The sequence below is a fragment of the Lepisma saccharinum genome, chromosome 2 (assembly GCF_977018435.1).
Source record: "Lepisma saccharinum chromosome 2, izLepSacc3.1, whole genome shotgun sequence".
NCBI classification, from domain to species: Eukaryota; Metazoa; Arthropoda; class Insecta; order Zygentoma; family Lepismatidae; genus Lepisma; species Lepisma saccharinum.
The window spans coordinates 57,149,717-57,171,895 of NC_139230.1; the positions used below are offsets into that span (position 1 = coordinate 57,149,717).

At 39.8% G+C, this 22,179-nt stretch overlaps 1 protein-coding gene across 4 annotated transcripts in view; it reads left to right on the top strand.

The window, feature by feature from the left end:
• LOC145984049 (protein O-linked-mannose beta-1,2-N-acetylglucosaminyltransferase 1-like) overlaps positions 1-22,179 on the top strand; it is a 570,971-nt gene that overhangs the window by 263,914 nt on the left and 284,878 nt on the right. For all 4 annotated transcript variants that reach the window (XM_083117391.1, XM_083117388.1, XM_083117389.1 and 1 more), the window contains one exon: positions 3,919-3,953. The gene's annotated coding sequence lies outside the window, so the exon portion shown is untranslated. The remainder of the gene's footprint in view (positions 1-3,918; positions 3,954-22,179) is intronic.

The following is a 22,179-nucleotide window of genomic DNA, read 5'->3' on the forward strand; positions in this document are numbered from 1 at the left end:
CCGTCAAGGAGAACTGATTTGGAGAGCTAACTCTAAGTTAAACTGACAGCTTGCTTGTTCAAGAGGATTACAAGCCGTGCTTAGGACAGTTCAGTGTCTGCTTGTTTGGGAGAATGTACGGCAGAGCGAATGGCCACATTGTGTGTATGTGTGAAGCGGAGGGGGGAGGCATGTGTGGCATCTGCGTGAGACTTTGTATGAATGTAAAGTATAAAGCGTTTACGACACATAAAGATGCAAATAACTCAAGAATTATAATTACATTCTGGAACAAACGTGTAACATCAACATTTTCTCAAAACAAGAAAATAGGTTATCTTAAAATATTTTAACACGCACTAACAACTTTCCTTTGTAGTTCAATAGCACCAAAAGGTCTACTGGAAACCACATTTCAAAACTTAAAAATTCGGACAGAAAACACACAAGACTCAATATTAATATTTTATCCAAAGTACATTTTAATCACTATGGTCCAAATCAAAGGGCAATTTTTTCTCCATTATATTCTTCATGTTTGCCTTAGAAAACCAAGTCGGTAATTTCAAAAGGCATAACGATGTATATTGTGTGTTTATCTATCTATATAATATCCTAAATAGTATTTATTGCATTAGACCATTATTACCTAGTATTATAACAAACAGCAATTCAATTGAATTCAGTTGAATAACATATTTACTATAGCGCTATCAGTAGAGGCTGACAACTGGAACCAAACGCAGATCGTGGATCGAGAAGAAGCAGGAAATGTGTTTTAAAATGCTGCGCGAATGATGATAAAACGTGCTTTTATATTTGCTGATGCGAGCTAAATACGAGATTAAAAAATAGCTTTTCGTTCAAAAAATACTTTTAGCTCATATTTTTCTACATTTATCTTCGTTCTTTCCACATCAGGTATTCTCGTTCTGTTGTCAGACATGAGGGATGGAAGATTCTCGAGTTTTCAACTTCGCACACAAGGTTCTAATCTAATGATGGGGGAAGCTAGTACTCTATACACGTAATTCAAAATTTGTCATTGTGTAGGTATATCGGTAACGAATGAACCAACTATATTCGTAATTGTATTGCACGTAAGGGCAATTTTCATATATTGTGTTCTCACTGTCTCATGTCTGGAATCGCTGAGTAGTACAGCCTCATAGAATTAACGCAAGGAGCAGGTATTTAGTTTCTACATAATCTGCTGCTTCCGTCCTGTTGGTACTGAGCTGTGATCGGCTGCTAGAGGTATTCGTGACAAGCAACCGAAACACTATAGCCCCGTTTAGTTCCCTGCACTTTTTGTCACTCGGTGTAGTGCAGGTGTTTTCCAGTGTCAGGCTGGTGCAAGGAAATGACGTTCAACCAAGTAGACGAATAGCAGTCTTCAAGTTCAGAAGATACAACAAATGCCTGTCTGCTGCTTTAAACTTTCATCTGATTAGTTAGCACGCACCACCTGACCGCACACCACAAATTACACCGCTCCAGAAGGTAGTGAAAACGGTGCAGACACCAAATACACTACTTGGCATCAAATCAACCAAGTAGACGAGTCGGTGTTGCACCGTGTAACCAACTAGGCGCACAAGTGCAGAGAGAGTCAAATAGTGCAGCGAACTAGACGGGGCTATTAGTCGCATGATAGTGTAATAACTATAGCCTTATACTCTATGTGATCAAAAGTATCCGGACACCCCGCGAAACGTGTGTTTATCATAGAGGGCGACACAGTACTGCCATCTACCGCGTGGAACACATAGTCAGCGAACTCAGTAGTCTGCAGACAGTGTGACACAGAAGTATGGGATAGACTGAGGAACTCGCAGACTTTCAACGTGGTCAGTTGGTTGGATGCCACTTGTGTAGGAAGTCTGTGTGTGAGATTTCCACCCTCCTAAACATCCCTCTGTCCACTGTTTCCGATGTTATAGTGAAGGAATGTGTACAACCCTAAAGCGTGCAGGCCAACCTCCCATGTTGACCTCCAGAGACCGTCGAGTGTTGAAGAGGGTCGTACAGCATTATCGTCAATCATCCATCGCCACCATCACACAGGAATTTCGAACTGCATCAGGATCTACTCCAAGCACTATTACTGTTTGGCGCAAGGTGCGAAAACTTGGTTTCAATGGCCGAGCAGCTGCCCATAAGTCAAACATCACACAGACAAATGCCAAACGCCGCCTCGTGTGGTGCAAGGAGCGTCGAAACTGGACCATAGAACAGTGGAAAACCGTTGTGTGGAGCGATGAATCACAGTACACAATGTGGCGATCCGATGGTAGGGTGTGGATGTGGCGAATGCCTGGTGAACGACATCTACCAGCCTGTATAGTGCCGACAGTGAACTTCGGAGGTGGTGGGGTTACAGTGTGGTCATGTTTCTCCTGGAGGGGGCTTGGCCCCCTTGTTGCTTTACATGGCAATGTCACGGCGCAAGCTTATGTTGACATTTTAACAGCTTTCATGCTGCCTACCGTCGAAGACCAGTTCGGGGATGACCATTGTGTCTTTAACACCACCGAGCAAACGTCCATACTGCAGGGCTTTTGGGGGAGTGGTTTGACGACAACAACGTCCCATTAATGGACTGGCCTGCGCAGAGTCCTGATTTGAAACCCATAGAACATCTCTGGCATGTTTTGGAATGCCGACATCATGCTAGACCACACCGATCCACATCAATACCTCTTCTCATTTTGGCGCTCTGCGAGGAATGGGCTGCCATTTCTCAGGAAACCTTCTGGCACCTGATTGAAAGTATGCCTGTGAGAGTGAACGCTGTCATCAAGACTAAGGGTGGGCCAACACTGTATTTACTGCCAATGTTCCCGATGGAGGGTTGCCCAAACTTGTACTTTCTTTTCAGGTAGGTGTCCGGATACTTATGATCACATAGAGTATGTCAACACAGCAAATTTTATTTTACATAAAAAAACAACAACATATTTTCCAATTTTCCGTATGTAAATACATATATTTGCGAATTTTCATTTTAAATACATAAAATCGCTCATTGACTTCAGCTACCTCGAAATCCTCGAAGGAAAAATGTTTATTCTCCGCACCTCTTTCATGTGGAGAGTGTTAGGTTTGTTTTGTCTTTGAACACGCTCGCTGGCAGACTTCTGGCGCCTCGCCTACGATCCTATTGGGGGGAAATATTACCCCCACTGGAACCCTCAAGTCCTAATGTCTAAATGTACAGAAATTTTTGGGAAAAATCAAGGTTTTCAAACTTTGCGCCAAATTGCACGTGTTTTGGAAGGTGAAGTAGAGGAAGAGGAAGCTCTGGAAAACTTCAGCGTTAGTGGCATTTCGTGCTTCAAATTTACAAGAATTGTTTCTTGTGACGTGGAGCGATCTTTCTCGCATATAAGATGCTTTTTAGAGATAATTGTCACAGATTTACAATGGAGGATTTTGAAAAACTATGGTGATCCACGGCAACTCTTCCAAGAAATAGCTCACTAAGGGGTACGCATTTAGAAACTGATTTCAGGTGTTTAAAATGCATGTAATATTTTGTTTTTGTTACAAAATGTTTTTTTTATTTTTGTCACACATTTTCCTGTTTTTATCACATATTTTCAACATTTATGACATAAAAAATAAATATTTCTGAGTATTTTAGCACATAAAGTTCCGTTCCCTAGTAATAACACTTCTTGGCAGAAACGACCCGTGTGCTGTCGCTTGAGTGCACCTTCATATATTTACGTTATGAGCACAGATAGACGGAGCAAGAAATTAAACAAGATACAGGATATGTACGCGACACCACACAATCGAAGCATGACCGTAACACAATATCCTGTGTGGAAATTTACCTTTAACAACACTTTCTTATGTATACCTCTGAAATGCCTGTACAGAGTTACACATCCCTTAATGTGCACTCATTGTTTTTTTTTCCTTTCTTTACAGATTCATGGACATTGACGAAGCCTTAACACAACATCGTAAGTACCACCTTTTGTGCTTTTAAACCATTTGGTTACCATCAATTAGGATATGGATGTGGTATATTTTCTTTCATACTTAATAATATAGCTCACCAAGTACGCAGTTTTATGCAAACCGAAGTTATATTTGCGTAGGCCTCCACATTCTAATCATGATTTTGTGTTAATAATACTGAGATCTCACGTTTTAGACAGATCGTGAGCTGACTGTGAATTGCATTTTCTTGCAGAGCACAAAAATTTGGAGTAGTGTTTCAAGGATTTGTCTTTACAGATGATTTGATACATTTAATGCCACTGTTTTGGTGTCCATATGCAATATACGTAGTCCTTAAAGGGTTTATGATCGGATACCAACTTATTATGGCCCTATCTGAACCCGAAAAGTTTGGCATATCCTGTGGAATATATACAGGGTCATTCCATAATGTATGTCAAGGTTCATACAAAGAGAATCGTAAAAACTGGCATTCCTTTTTAGACTACGCTGTATATTGGGCCTGTCAATGCATAGGCTTCTTTCGAAGAAAGTATCTCGTTTAGAGGACCCACGTGAAACTAAATTCTAATAATGATTTCTTTAGAACTTTACCTAGGAGGAGTACTTGGAAAGATCATCCCAAATGCCACAAATGAAATCTTAATCTAATTTTTCAGTATTCTTTCAGAAAAGTTGTTGTTGAAATAGGCCCAAAATTTAGCCAAGCTTTAACATTTGTTCTAAGTATAGGGTTTTCCAATGAGAACGATATGATTCTACAATGAAATAAAATAAAAACTATTTCAACCAAATTTTTGATATTATTTTGAAGCATAGTTTATTACATTATGTTTTGAATAACACATCATTTCAGTGTCAACCTCGACTTCGTGCACACGAGTGAATTCGATGAACCCAATTTTCAATGATTTTGTGCAATAACTCGGGCCTAATGTCACGAATGCAGCGTTCGATGTTCAATCTTAATTCATCAAGGGTTCGTGGTCTGTTTGCATAGACTATAGATTTCAAATAACCCCCACTAAAAGCAATCTAAAGGAGTTAAATCAGAACTTCTTGGAGGCCAACTAACAGTTGCATTTCTTGAAATTATCCTTTCACCAAACTGTTCTTGCAATACGTCGATAGTGGCATTAGCAGTGTTACATGTGGCACCGTCTTGTTGGAACCACATGTTCTCCAAACCAATTTCATCTAAATTTGGCCATAGAAAATCTGTTAACATCAATCGGTACCGCTCACAATTCACTGTAACATCATCTCCTTCCTCGTTTTGAAAAAAAAAAAAAAGGTCCGATGATGCCACTAAAAATGCACGGGGAACATTCGTTGAGAAATCGACGCAAAAGATACGAACTTCAAATTTACAGTGAACAGAAAAGAAGGGGTCTCACTTGTGGCACCCATATTGAAGACACTTCGTGTCCTGACGTCATTGCGGTATGTCTTCGTTGTTAGGTTAGGCTTTTTAAGTTTAGTTCTCTTAGCAAAAATAACAACTTTTTTGTCAATCCCAGAAATACTGCCTTGCTAAGATTTCTAAATCTAACAAACCTAACCTAACAACGATGGCATACAACATTGACGTCAGGACACGAAGTGCCTTCAATATGGGTGCGATATGTGTGACCAGAACAGAATGGATTTAGGCGATACTTTTTTGTCTTGAACCTTGTAGGAAACAGTGTTTTTGCAGTTTGATATTAGCACCTGCAAAGAGAATTCATACCTGGTGTTTTCTCTATTACGCATTTTCATAATTGCCGCTGTTTTCGTCCCTTGTGGTGCCTATTACTCATTACAACTGTTATTGTGGCCGAGGTAATTCTCTTGGAATCAAGAGCTATTTTTTTTTAAAAAAAACAGCTCCTCCCCGTATCTTCTGTACAACAGGAATGAGCGATTGCCAAACACCGACCAAGAGCTTGTTTTTGTTATGGAGCTTGTCCCCCTTATCTTGTGATGGGCGTAATTGACCAAAGTGCCGAGACACGCAAACAAGTTTTAATCTTCAGCACGCGATTGGGCCATGCGAGGTAACGGTGGAGTATTCGGGAGTAGGAGCATTAAGAAAACTAATAGTAAATTAACGATTTCAGTTCTCAGGTAATGGGGAATGTAAATGAGTCCACACTAACTTCTTAAGCGTTTATACATGTGCTGTGTGTGTCACAGTTTAAGTCCACCTTATACTCAGACAGGCAAATGGGGATTGAACCTAAGATTTAAAGTGTGCTACAAACCCCTGTTCAATGTGCTTCCACTGGGGTTCCAATTATAGCCCACTCGATTACAAGGAGCTGGCCTCCGTGGCTGAGTGGTTAGCAGATCACGCTGCGGCGCCTGGGGTACCGGGTTCGAATCCAGGCCTGGGATGTACGATTGATTTGTTATATTTCACTTCGCTTTTCTGCAACTTTTGGCTAATCGCGAAGATGAGGATGAGTGATGAAATTGATGAAGGTACACTCGGAAATAATTTCATGCCCAGGCCGGAATTTGAACCCGGAACACCTGGCGTCGTAGTGCGGTGTGATAACCACTCTTCCACGGAGGCCGTCTCTGGGCATGTATATTTTCTGATTGATTGATTGAGTTGGTGTTTCAGTCCACTTTACGCACAGTAAGGCTAATCGGCACTGGACCTACAGTTTAAAGTGGAATCTGAACCACTATGTGCCTCCTCCGGGAATCGAACTCGGGACCCCTTGATTACAAAGCGACGACGCTAACACTGCACCATTGGGGAGGCCACATATGTATGTTTTTGTGAATGTCCCTTCATCATATGGTCACTCATCCCCATCTTCGCGATTAGCCAAAAGTGGCAGAAATGCGAAGTAAATAAACCAAATCAAGCAATCAATCGATTATACAAGGAAAGAGCGTACGCCACTACACTATCGAGGAGGCCTTTTTTTGTTTGTGTGTGTGTATGTGTGCAAAGAAAGTAGGCATTCTTTTCACGCCATAAAATAAGTGTACTTTCGTATGCGCCTGTTGTGCAAAGATCAACACGCACGAACATTTATCTAGAATTTTAAATTATATGCCTTCTCGAAGGAACTACCAAAGTGGACATGTGATGTGAATCAACGTGAAAATTACAGGTGTGCCTCACGTTGTCAGTCACAAACATATTGCATGTTATTTATCAGCGCGGCCGATGCAGCGAAGTTTTGTAGTCTATGGGCATTCGGAAAGGATCGGCTTTTGAACTTTGTTTGGAAAGGGCCTTGAACTTGCGTGGTTGGGCATGGCATGACCGAAACGCAATGGGAAACACTGAAGACCAAGAAGCTCAAGAGGTACGAGCGGAATACCCGAAGAGCACGTGGCAGTTGGAAAGAATGGTAATTCCATTGTCATGCAACACTGTTGTATCTGGGAATTTTCAGTCCTAGCAACCGGAAACTCAAATGAGAAGTTCTGTGGGAAGTTCTCGACTTGTCCTGCGTTCATTTCTCTGCTTTAATAACCTCTTCTGAAAAAAGTCGGTGGATTGACCTGATGACAAGGTCTCCTCTTACATAAATACAATTTTAACATGTGAAGTTTAGCTTCTGAAGTTACGTGCCTTTATATTTACATATTATTGAGTTTGCTGACATGTTAACTTATTAACCTTCCTTTGTTCCGTTTCCGAGCATCCTGGGTGTCCTACATTGTCAAACTGCAACTGCAAGTGCAAGACAGATACATCCAACCCGCCACGGGTTTAGAGTCCCAATATTATGGATGCGTCAACACACAGGTTACTTTACACCAGCTACAATTTCACATTGGGATCTGCATGTCAAGGAGAGGGATGACCTTTCCGAGAACCATTCGAATGTTATCGAGTCTTCCACTTTGAAACTACATTTATCCATGACTAATGGTTCTCTGGAGCCTGAAACAAAAACCAGGATAATCATATGTTTTTTTGTTGTTTTGTCTGTTCATATGTATGCCGAGTACCCTTGGCATTTACCGAGGTAGTATAGGCATCATAAATTTTTGTCGTTAGTTTTGCTTTACGTTGTTCTTGATAAGGAGTTCATCCTGTAACATGTATTTTAGTCTAAACATTCGTTATTTTTTAAAGTCCAGATAGACTAATCAGGAATGGATCTACAGTTTAATGGATTTGGTTTCTTTTACCACGCTTTTCTGTTAATTTTGGCTAATCGCGAAAATGAGAATAAATGGTGATAAGGATATACAGTTTATAGTAGGATCCGATTCCGAACCACTATGTGCTTCCACCGGCTATCGAACTCGTGATCCCTTGATTACAATGCGACGACGTTATCACTATGCCATTAGGGAGGCATTCATTCGTTATATTGACAGATTTACTTAAACTATTTTTAGTTGTTTTTATGAGCTGGTCTCAATCTTGTGTTAAGGGATCAAATAGCCTAAGTGCTGAGCCACCAACTATAATTTTCATATACGATACAATACAGAGGAGCCGCGATGGTCTAGTTGGTAGGGAGTCTGAATGCAACGCGGGATACCTGGTGTGGGTGATCTAAAAGTTGTTTTTTTTTACATATGGCGGCTCTGGGTTTCGCCCAGATTAAGTGGGGCTCTAACTCCACATTCCTTTTATGTGACTAAAAGGGCACGGTGCAAGGAGCACACTTTATTTCTTTTGGGTCTCCCTGATGGCATAGTGTTGTTGTAGTTGTGGGATTCCGTATTTGATCCCCGGTTGAGGAAAAATGGTGCAGTGGTTCTCACTTTAAACTGCAGGTCCAGTGCCGATTAGCCCATCTCAGTATAGAGTATGTAAACACGCACACTGCAGGGATTCGAAGAACTTTTTCTGATTGATTTAGTTTGTTTTACTTCGCCTTTCTCCCACTTTTGACCAATCGCAAAGTTGAGGATGAGTGATGATATGATTACACCTATGCCTAAGTCAGGATTCGAACCCGATTCGAAGAATTAAAATGACCAACTTCGGCGTCCATCATTGCAACATCTAGTTGAAATATTTGTTAGAATTCAACCTAAATTCGAACCCAGAAGCTAGATATCAACCCTATCTACGGAAGGCACGTCCTCCTCCTCCTGTCGTTCCTACGTTCGGTCTTCCACAGAACAAGCCAATTTGTTTGAATTCCACGTTTGCGGAGGATTGTTGCATTCCTGTGTTCATTGTCATGTCACGGGTGTCTTGCAAGACAGGAAGCCTATGACATTCACGTTTGGGAACGAAATGTGTGTGTTTTAACGGTGAGAAAAGGCAACGGTGTTGGAGAATGTGATCGTTCACCCTGCGCTATGGACGAGCCAACTTACGCAGGTGAAACACGCGCACGCACGAAATCGATTTACAAGATAGGCAGGCAACCGTTTACTTTCGCTCAATGAAACTTCGATACTGTTTTGAATAAACCATGATTATCACGATGAAAAATAGCTTGCATTTATATGGCTGCGCTCAAGATATTCCTCCAATGTATAATCATAAATAACTAGTCAGAAAAAAATATCTACGACTGAAAAACTAATGTTAAATTCAGCGCATTTCTTATTAAAATAAAGCCTTGGAAAGTCGAAATTGTTAAATGTGATTGTCTTACAAAGTACATGTCAAGAATATTGAGTTTCACACATTTGTTTGACGTTTTAAGACCCCTGTGTGCCTCCACTGAGTATCAATCCTGGGACCTCTTGATTACAAAACTACGATTTTACCGCTATGCCATCGGAGAGGCATTCGCATATCTGTAAACAATTATTTGCTAAGGCAGGTGTTCTCATGCTAGTGATTTAATATTTGCACTGTAGCAATATGTTATGTCACAAAACACTCAAAATGCTGACCAAGGCAGAATTTATTGCAAAATGAGACACTATAAACGTAACGTCTGCACCCTCTAACAGGGTCTTCTTCAAACAAGTTGCAATAAATTCTGCCTTGATCAGCATTTTGAGTGCTTTATTAAACATTTAAACAAGCCTTAATAGTGTTACAAATCATATCAATGTAAGTTAGTATATTACAAATTGTTCTACCCTTTGTTTTGCTTTTTCTCATTTTAAACTCCTTCGATAATTTGGAAAATCAGATAATTTGTTGCAACAGCTGTATCGACACCGAAAAAAGAAATGAATGTGGACGGAGAGGGAGCAGAAATATTTAAAATGGGCATTTATATTTAATATGCCCCTGAATACCGTTATAAAATGACTTTATCTAGTTTTACTTGTTGGTAGTGGTCAGTAATGGACGCGATCTGGCTGAGTGGAAGGGACCGCCACTACGTTACCACTGCACCATCAGGGTATATCATCAAGGTATCAAGGCATTCATTCGTTACTTTAATTGATTTACTATACAAATTGTATTGTAAACCACGCCCTGACCTCTACACTCTTGGGCAAGGTGATAATGATAATTTTCTCAGAAAATGATAAATACTTATCTTAAACTCGTAACTTATTCCTTTTTCTATCTGCAAGGGCCGCACAATTTCATGACTAGAGCTGTATGTATTGTTTGGAATTTGTTTTCAACTAAAAGAATTACCAAGAAACTCCTTGCAATAGAAACGTCAGGCCGTGTCATCGATTTGGTACAACCAAAGCGTCTCTTGATTAAAATTATCAACATAGTCCACACACAAGCGTGGATGTTTGTTTCCATTTCCATCTAACCTTTCTCATTGTTGCTATAACTAAAGATAATGAGTAACCATTTACACCTGTTCATACTCATGCATATACAAAGGTAGATCTCACACTGCAACTAACTGATAAAAAGAAGGAAAATCTGCGATTTTTACAGCTCATTAGATAGTTGCTGCCACTGTGGCCGAACCGGTTGTATAACCGCCTCAATCTCATCACCGAAGGTTCTGTGTTTGAGTCCTGGTCTGAGCATTGGTGTTCCTTTCGAGTGTCCATCAGATTAATCTAATTATCATCCATCGTTACCGATGCGATTAGTACTTCAGTTGATCAGCGACCTAAGTACGGAATATTTTATATCGAGGCTACAGCGACAACATGGTTTAGCCCTTATGATTCTGGATTCGAGTGCTGCAGAGGGCACGTCTGTTCCGTTGTATTTGTCGTTTCATCAATTTTATCAAATAATCATTCATTGCCGCCGTGTCTACTAATCTAAAGAGAGGGAGAGAGAGAGAGAGACGCTACGTTGAATAGCAAGTGGATATTATTAACAAACTATGTGTAATTTTTTTTAATGGCCTCTCTTCAATTTTGTTCACAGCAGTAGTTCGTTTGATTATAAGTTAGAACTCCGTAGTCCAGACCAGGAAAAGATGGAATCAGAACAGCTAATAGACGAAGCAGAAGACACATTTTAATTACTCATAGCAAAGGCCAGTTTGAGCGTAAAATCCTGTTTGTGTCGCTTGAGGTGCCTTCCCCCCCTTTCCCTCTCGAAGAGAATAAATAGGCTTATTCGCGTGCAGGCACGAATCTTTCTGCTTAAAAATGCAGCCTGGATTATTTGACTAAATCCGATTTTAACAAACAAATACAAGCATTTTAGACCAGGCTGTCCATGATATTAACAGTGGCATGGGGGTAAAAGTGGAAATTAATGCAACGTATCACTGATGCAGTGTAAAAACTAATTAAATACTTCAGCAACGTGATCTTCAAACTCACGTTTAGGGTAAAAAGTTTCAGATAATTTTATTTTTGATCCCAAGATTATACGTAGCTTGATATTTTGATAATATTGTTAATATAATTGCCTTTATTTTATTGTTAGTTTAATTGTTTAACATAAACGAATTGTACTAAAGTGTGAGGGCAAAGTATGGTTTTTAAATGACTTATTTTCATAATCTGTTTTTGTGCTAAATACATACTTTTTCCGCTTTCGTTTTTCAATTGTTAATTTTAATGACATATTTTATGATTAAAATTATCATTCATTTCTGAAAATATTGACATTACATATTGCTTTGATTGTAGTACGATTTTGACAAAATCCTTGCAACTATCATAAATATGATTAGTTTATTTCTTGTCGGAAGGCAAGGAGCGTAAAATTTAGTGAAACAATCATATACATGATCGTTCTAAAGATGACAATACCAAGTCGGGCTGTTATTACTCATTTAGGGGTTCGGCTTTTCCATGCATCAGCAAGAGTCAAGAGGTGCTGCAAATTAAGTGCTGTAAGCATCTTCACTTTCAACTTCACGTTTGTTTGAATCCCTCTGCTCAGTTGTTTGTGAACACAAATATCGTATACGTATGTAGACAGCATTGTCTGAAGGTAATGAAACTTTCCCGAACGTTTCCTCTTCGTTTTAGTCGGTTTTGTATTCCAAACACTATTTCCATTTTTACTGATATTTATGTTACTGTTTGATACACCGAGAACGTCGCCATATCAGTTGTTTCTGTATCCACATCTTTTCATTCAATATAACCTACATCACTATCTTCAGTAGTGTATGTGTATGGCCAGAATTTTTCAAAACGTATGACGTCTAGACCTCGCTGAAATTCACCAGGATGGCGAACATTTATTAATTTTCACGGTGATAACATAAACCTCTGTAAGTTGCTACCCTCAGAAAACTAGTAATGCTGCAAAACGTGAACTTTCTGTGGGGTCGTTTCTGGCCCCAGGTACTTTTTTTTTCCTAATTACGAAATGACAGGAAAGGAAACCAGGTGGAATATTTATACTTCAGTGCTGCAAAATGTTTCAGAAAATATCTTGGAAGGATAAAATTGCAATTGAAATGATACACTGTCAATCATAACTGGTCTGGATAAAGAAAAGGCGTGGGTGAGGAAGACCCCGAACAGAGTTTTGGAGTTAACTTTATTCACACAAGTTAGACAAGGCTAGGCCTATAGTTTTAGAAGAGATCCAGTTGCATTAAAATTTCCCTCTCAGTACAAAATCCTGGATTTCTTAATCTAAAATATGATTTGCATGTTAATATAAAAGTGGAAATTAGAGTAGAAAGTGTCATCAGCAATTATTATGGATACCATATGTCTACATATTAAACATTGATATGGAAAATATAATCATTTAGGCAAGCCTGTATCACCAAATTCAAAGAGAAGCTGTAACATTTTCCCAAAAACAAATAGGCAATATAGACCAATAATTTTATGCGTCAAGTTGAGCATGACTATAAGCGAACTAATCGAACTTCAAATTTTTGAAAATATGTAAACCTCAACATTTATATTTTCCCCCTTCTATTGACCTATTGAGCACATCGGATCAAAATTTAGAAATGAATGGAAGCGAGGAAAGCAAAAAGAAAGCCCGTACAAGAACCACTCGGACCCTCAAATCAAACAAAGCTAAGATGGATGCAAAGATTAGTTGAAGTAAGGATTCAACCTCGAGTATGTGCCGTGAGGCTTCAGAGAGATACAATAAGGAAATCCTGAGAGTAAGTAACGTGAAGATAAAGATGAAAGAAATGGCAACAGAATATTGGAATATAGCAAATGACACAGAAGCTGAAGAATTTTGCGAAAACATTAAACTTGAATTAAATACTCGTATTAGTAAGTAATTATTAAGATTCGTTGTATCGAACACCAGAAGGTCATTTTTAAATAATATAGTTTCATAACCAAAATTATTTTTTGTAAATTTTTAGTTTGTTTTTAAGTTTATCACAAAAAGGCTAGTCTGGAGTGAGCCTACAATTTAAAATGAGATCCGAACAACTTTGTACCTCCAACATGTACAAGGCGACAGCGGCGGCTGGTGGCTCTGAATTAGATGGACTAGTAGGAAAATTACCAAGGAGAAAATTAAAAGTGGCGTTTCTAATAAGCGTGTGTAACTATTGATCTATTTTTCTCTATTGCCCCATTTTATTCCTACTAGCTTTTCGCTTAATTCGGAACCAAGTGGATGACGTTAACACTACTCCATAAGTGAGGCATTACAGACTGTAATGGATACAGTCACGTATATACATCACCATGCAAGAATGCAATTGATATGTTGAGGGATACTTAAGTATCTTCTGATGTGTTTGACGTAGTTTGATTTTGTCGTTAAAATTTGTTGCAATGGCTCTTAACTAATACATAATCACTATGATTCAATGACTTTAATAAAGACACTTCGGTACATTGCGAATCTGGTATATTTATGCTCAGTGCCCGCGTGCTAGGCTGAAGTTATTTTAAAAGCCGATTCTACGTGCTACGAGAAAGTTCACCCCTCTTGCTCTCTACCATTTTCTCTGGCTTCCCTTTCATTTCCTTCCATTTCCTGCCTGCCTACAGAAATATGAACACAACTCTGATCGAACGTCGTTACGTTAGCAACCAAAGGTCAAGAGAAAGGTGGTTTTTCGTTTTCTGCCTTTTCTTTCTTTTGTGTATTTCCAAAGTACAGACAGCATTAATCGGGGAGGGCAAGAGCATTCATGTTACTAGGAGTTCCCATTCTAAAATTCCTTCACGTCAAGTAATAGATCATGGTATGAATCCTGCACTATTTTCCATTCTTCCTGATGTTCAATATCTTATACAAGTTAGTACAACCCTTGGCTTCATGTACTTTCTTTCTATTTGGCGTCGTTGTTCTGCTTTCTGTGTTAATGAGAAGGATGAGGATGTTTTATGAAGTGCATGATGAGACAGTCTGTGATACAATGTCTTAGTCAGGGGTTGAATCTGGGGACCTGTGACGTCGCAGCGCGTTATGCTGGTCTTTCCGCCACGGAAGCTGGCTTATGTTCTTGCAGGAGAGCAAAGAGTTTTTTTTCTTTTAATTCCATCCAGTTTGGCGTAAGATTACTGCTCACGCAGTTACATTTGTATGCAAATGCAATATCCAGAACATTTTTTTCGAATGGGGAAGTGAAAATGACGAGAGTGAGAATAGCAACTGCAATCTGATTTTTACTGGAAATTGATAAATTACGTGTCTTCGCATTTCATCCTTTGAAATTAAAATTTAATGTAATTTTGATGTATTTTTACACTAAATTGTCTTTGAATGGATACATTGTATTCGATGCTTCCAAAAATAATTATTATGCCTTTTAATTTATTCATTATTTAATCTGGCAGGAGTTGCTGCCGCTATAGAATCACATGTTAATAAAATGCTACCTTTGTGAATAATTTGAAGCATGTGTAATGAAACTTTGTGGGGTAGTGAAAACAAGTTTACGCGCACATAACCTAAAGTTGCAATGCATGTAAAGTGACGAAATCAAAGTTGAATAAAATATTGCCTTTGTTAAATACAGCATCAATGCTTTTCTTGTTTACAATTTACATATGAATTATTTATTTTGCTTTTGATTTCTTTTTGTTGTCATTTTTCCTTTTCCTTATTTTTCCGTTTGCCATTTTTACCGGAGACAAGTGGTCAGACTGTGTTAACTGACAAGCACATAATAAATTTTCTTACTTTTTAACAACTTAATTAGGCTTTGGAAGGCACCAGTACAACTTGAACCTCATTGTTCGTTTCGCTTTTTGCTTTGATCATTAGGATATCTAATTTGCGCTTCAGACACAATATACTGGTCCGTGAAGGATGTCGTCGTTGCTTTTGTCATGTCGGCATCTCTAGACGTCTCTCCCATTGTTGTTCGAAACTTACTAAGCTCGAAGAAGGAAATTTGATGGACTTCTCTTTAATGTTGCATAGAATTCTCCCTGTACCTTTCCCGTCGAGAATTGAAACTCGACAGCGGTGTTCTTTCCAGATAGGTGGTAGGTAGGTGGAATCCACTCGCCAAGCCGCATTCCCGCAATATCGACACCCGTCGAGTCTTCTTGGCGTTAGATGTGACGAGTAGTTTAATTACCTCCGAAAGAAGACATTTAGTTGGAATGTTACAAAAATGTCTAGCGACGTCCTACATACGTACATCACGCTAAAACGCCACCCCTTACATTTGATAACGTGAATTCTGTCTTCTTTCAGGGATTGTGATTTGAGGATTCGTTTCGTATTATGTCCTTTTTCTGCCACTTTTGACTAATCGTGACGACGACGATGATGATGATGATGCATGGTGATTAAGTAGTTGTAATATTTTTATTTAACCTCGATATTTTCCCACTTTTGGCTAATCGTAACGGTGAGGATGAGTGATGAATAGATGAAATTGATGAACGGACACACTCAAAGAATACTTATGCGCAGGCCGGGACTTAAACCCAGAAACTTAAGTGGTCCTCGGTGGCGAGACCACTTAATGCGCTCGGTCACAGAGTTCACATAAAGGAATGGAGTAAAGTGAAAATTTTCTTTTCCTTTTGTTGCTTAATGCACGTCGGCTTTCTGCCTCTTGTGACTAATTACAATAATGGAAATGAATAATGGTTAGATGAAATTAATAAAGGAATATTTACCCTTCATAACTAATAGTTTAAGTAGTATTTCATGAAATACGTTATTAACTCTGTTAACAATAATATAGTTGTTTTATTTCGTAAGTTATTTTTAGCCAGGGAGAGTCCTTCAGGACAGAACTGTAATATTGGTGTAACGTGGGATCGACTTGTAAAAACACAAATTTGGATCAACACGAAAACTTACCAGGTGTTCTTCGAAACAGAATTGGCATTCTTTTAGAGGTTACCAATCCAATGTACCTCTCTAGAATCTTTAAGGTCCGAACACAAAGGCTACATTGAATTTTAATATACAATACGTATGCTTTCTTGAAACTGATTGATGCCTATTTAATCGTCACTACCTTTTGCATACTTTATTTTATCGAGGATGGTTATATTTTCTGCTATGGAAAAAATAAACAAGATATTGAAATCGTAATAAAATAAAAATATATTGTTTCTAAACGTATCAAAAATTCAATTATCGCGCAATTCCGAAAGTTAATTATGAGTGGAATTACATTGGTAACGGTTTCTAATTTCACTGGATAATATGATGGTCAGCCTCTGATAATGTAATCGCTTGAAATTTAGAAGCGCCGAAGAAGAGATCTGGAATGTGCTTCATGTGCACCAATGTTCAATTTGAACTTTTTCAGAATAAACTGCTTAAATGTGCAAGAAATACAAGGGTCGTTCAAGGTTGACCGGGACTTTTATTTCTGCAGAGGAAATAGGTAGCAGAAGAAACACCAAACTCTGTCAGTTTTTCAAAGTATTCTCCGTGCTCGCCGAGGCACCGTTGCCATCGTTCTGGCAGCTCCCGAATTCCTTTGGCGTAGAAAGAACTTGGTTGTTGTCGTAGCCACTGGAGGACATCGCTCCGCAGTGCTTCGTCTGTCGTGAATTTCTTCCCTCCCAGATGGTCTTTAAGGGGTGCAAACAAATGATAATCACTGGGGGCTTAATCCGGACTGTAGGGGGGATGGGGCAGAACTTCCCAGCGCATGTCGGCCAGAGTTGTTGTTGTCACATTGGCCGTGTGAGGGCGGGCATTGTCATGGAGAAGAATGACATTTCCAGACAACATCCCAGGTCTTTTCTTGCGAATGGACTTTCGTACAGCACCACTCAACAATGTGGAGTAATACTGGGCATTAATCGTGCTCCCTTTGTCCAGAAAATCCACATGGATAACGCCCATGGATGTCCCAGAAGACACTTGCCATGATCTTTCTAGCAGACGGCTGCGTTTTGCTTTTCTTGGGGGGCGGGGAACCTTTATGCCGCCACTCCATGCTGCGTCTTTTGGTCTCTGGGGTTGAATTGTGCAACCATGTTTCATCACACGTGATGATGGATTGCAACAATTCATCACCTTCTGCTCGAAACCGATTCAGAAGCTGTTCACAGACCATGCTGCGTGTCCACTTCTGATCGAATGTCAGCTGGCGGGGAACCTACCTTGCACAGATTTTGCGGAAGCGTAAGTGGTCGTGAATGATTGTCTCAACACTCCCGACACTGATATTCACCTCGGCAGCAATATCCCGCACTGTTACTCGCCGGTTCTCAAGAATCATTTGCTCAACACGTGCGATATTCACTGGTGTGACTGCAATCGGGCGAATGTGTCCATGCGCCTTATTTGTCACCAGCTCCCGTCCTTCACGAAACTGCTCACACCATTCGTACACTCTTGTCCGCGACATCGTTTGTTCACCATACTGTGCTTGCAATCGTCTGAAAATCTCAGCTGGTTTCACTTTCTCCTTCACGAGAAATTTGATTACACACTGCTGCTCCACAGCCACAGACACACTGCTTGCCGCCATGTTCGCTGCAACTTCTGCGCATGCGCGAAATACGTCATGCCGGGCGCTAGTTACTCGCGAAGGAATACATTACGTCACCCGCATGTTTCATCATGATCCGGCTATTCATCGATTTTTTACGTACGAAAATCCCGGTCAACCTTGAACGACCCTTGTATATATCGGATAGCTCTTGTTATTCCATAAGGACTAGACTCATCATTCAAAACGTATATGGATATAGTCGAATTGCTCAATAATGGACGTTCATTGACAAATTGAAAGTCATTTCTGTGGAGTTTATGTGCCGTGTGCACATCTATTGATTATTTATGTACACACTTGGGTAAGCATTTTAAAAAAAAAAAGATAGATTCGTACACGCCTTTTAATCACAAATTTTAGCTTTATGCCTGAATTTTAAACGCGTTGTTTGAGATTTTCTAAGCAAATTTTCAAGTTTTTTCACGCCATTTTGTACCTTCCCGATGGTGTAATGGTAGCTCATCTTATAACCAAAGGGTCCCGGGTTCGATCCCACTTTAAACTGTAAGTGCAGTCTCGATTAGTCTCTCGGAACATAATGCGGACTTAAAAATAAACTTTGGCGAAAATTTAACTTCGGTTAATTTTTTTAATGTTTATAACACATTGCACGTGTAAGTAGAAACTTTGGAGCACTTTTTCGGGCTCTGCTCTTTCTTGATAACGATGCCAGGACGTCCTGAAATTATGCCGTCACAACGACAGCTTCGAAATAGCCCAGAACCCACGCGAACAGTGCAGCTTCTCGGATGTAACTGAAAGTGACAAACTGGGTCTTTTGTTCACCCTAATTTCCCCTTCCAAGTTAATTATTATTTTAAGTTTCGAATGTTGAAGGGGAGAGCATCAGAATAAATCGTAATTTGAGTTGTAAATTTCTGAATTTGCAAACGAGTACCTGATGAGTCAAATTAATAAAAATGAGGTACTCAAGAAATGAGCATCTGCTCCATTTTTCGTATGAATAAAATAGTTTCCAAGTTTCCAATCTACCGACTTCTCGTATATGTATCAGGATTTCTGAGAACGTGTTTCTTTTTATTCATATCAAAATGTGAGCACGTGCTCACCACAGGAGCAGGTTCTCTCAGCTTTTTTATTTATACGAAATGGAGCACACTCTGGTGGAAGCACATGGTGATTTCGGATTCTAGCCTTAAACTGCAGGCCCTGTCCCGATTAGAGCCGCGGTTGTCTAGTCGGTAGGACGTCTGTTTGCCCGCGCGATACCCGGGTTCCGTTCCCGGGGTGGGTGATCTAAGATAGGAACTTTTCCGGCCGTGTCCCCGCATAAAGCGGCTCCGGGCCTCACCCAACCTCAAATCGATGGGTACCTGGGGGCAACCGTGGGAAGTAAAGGCGGCCGCAGCATGGTGCTGATCACAATACCTTCAAAATGACCAAGATCGAGAATGCGTGGGGCCCTACCCCCACATCTCCTACATGTTCCTTCATGGCTCGATGCTACATGCACGGAGAACTTTACCTTACCAGTCCCAATTGGTTTATGTGTGCATAAAGTTGACTTGAACTTCGACAAATGGGGTACGTGCTCCAAAAAAAAAGTTTAGAAATGAGTAGGTCTTCAGTTTTATTCATTCGGCCCAGAACCCATTCGTGTGAAATGGTCGAATTAAGAATAGCGAAATGCTCAATTCAGAGGTCTTTGAGGTATCACCCTCAGAAGGCTCAATTCCTACTATACAGCTGCGATTTGCACCATAACGAACAAAAAAGGCAAACAATGAACCTTGACTGTTTGTTTCTGTGAAACAAGGAGAGAAATGCCTACTTGAACAGTGGACGGAGAGAGAGAGAACAAGCATTGGGGGTGTCAGGTTTCCATGTGCACGAGAATGTGTCATATTGCAGAGCATCTTTTCAGCTTATGTTGTAGGAAGGTTCTCAATTTACGTTACTGTTGCGAATCTGTCGCAGCATCCAGATAAAGTCGTGCCACTCGTCCTTCGAGGGCCGTTTGCAGGGATTTTCCGTCTGTCTGGCGCAACTCAACCCAAAGCGAAGGGGGAGGGGAAGAAAAGGGCGCAAATGGTAATTGGCCCTCAAAGCTTCCTTCGCCTGCCACGCTCGTTTTCTATGTCTATTTTTGGTAGGGTTGCCAACCATTTAGAGAAAAGTACAACAGGCTTCTCCCAATGATCGGAGGAAATTGGTGCAAAAGGAAGTAAACCGCGACACGATTCTTAAGGGAAGGAACTAAGATCGAAACTCAAGGAATTGTCTTTCTTTAAGTGCGATTACGTACTTACCACAAGATTCTTTGCGCCTACCTGGCAGATTGACGATGAATTGTTACATAGTTTTTGGACGCAAGTCAGTTCCCAATCGCGTGAGGATTTTTTTAAACCTTTTTCGTAATTTTCTCATCGTAGCACAACAGCAAGATTTTGTTTCTTTAACCGTGAAGTTATGCAAGATTACGCTTTTGTCGTAATGCTCTGTGTCGAATGTGAAAACGCAAGTAGTCCCTGCTTCGTAGATACAAAATGATTAGTACAATATTAGTACTTTCCTAGTAATATTGGAGTGGTTTTCTTTCGTCCACTTAATGAGTGAAATGTGTGTTTCTGAATGATCTTGATAGCTTATAGCCTAAGCTATAATGATACACGTTCAGAGAAAAGAAAAGTTGTAGTACGACTATCTTCGATATAGCTTACGGTTGCTTTTATGCCACTCCGCAAGTTCTAGAACCATCATTCAAATTGAATGAGGATGTAATCGATTTGTTGAATAACGAACGTTCATTGACAAATTTAAAATCATTTGTGCGGACCTTACATGCTATGTGCACATTCATTGTTTATTTGGGTAAGCATGAATATGTTGAATTTCCTCTTATATATATATAAAATTATTTATTAAGTTTTAATAATGAATAACGGGGTTAGCCTGAAGAGTAGGTCTCTGTGTAGAGGTAATGTCTCTACACATTCTCGATCTCGGTCATAATGAGTGGTGGGTGATGTTATAACCATTACGTCTCCACCACCTTCATTCCCCAGGATTGGCCCCAAGTACCCATTGATGAGAAGCTGGGTGAGCCCCACAGCAGTTGTATTCAGGGACTTTGTTGGGAAGTTTGCCACCTAAAATAATCCTGCCGGTGTCCGTGGCCTAATGGTTAGCACCCCACACTACAAGGCCACAAGTCCCGGGCATTTGAGCCCAGTCAAGATAGGATGTAATGATATGATGAATTTGATGGAACACTCACAAAGAACACAACGCGTCACTACACAAAAGGTTCGAATCCTGGCATGGGTGTTCTTTGTGAATGTTCCTTCATCAATTTCACCATATAATCACTCATCTTCACCTTCGCGATTAGCCAAAAGTGGTAGAAAAAAGAAGTAAAAGTAAACCAAATCAATCAATCAATAAAATAACCCACACCTAGAATCGAACCCAGGCCTTCTGTAACAGAGACACCCTACCAGATGTCCTTTCCATCAAACTCATCTATGACTTTCATTTATTATATGGCTATGAAAGAGAAATTCAACAATATTTCCCATGGAACAAAGTCTTTAGGTATGGGGATGATTAATATTTAATTTCGAAAATATTTGGTACGAGCTTTCAAAAATAGCCCTCGCTTTGAAGATAAACAAATGATTATTAGGAGTGATGTCACAGTTTCATTTCGTCTCGTGAATTAGGAATCCTGCAACCATCTCGGCCTCGTTCCCATATGTATGGTATAAAAGAGAAACCCTCTTTTCTTTCGTTTTATTTTGTGAGAACACTGAATCCCCTCCCACCTTGAAAAATAAAAACGAGAACAAATTTTTCAGGTACTTGTCAATAGAAATGTCTAGCAAACCGGTTATTTATTTATTTCTAATAGTTTACGTTTTCTCAGTTAATGAATATTGTAAGCCAGGATATTTTATATACTTAGCTGATGGTGTCATAGGCGCTAGAAAATTTACTATGCAGTATTTGCAGAGCCTTACTTGTATGTCTGTGGCGAATGTGGTGTCAAATTCGTTGCCCATGAGCGCCACTC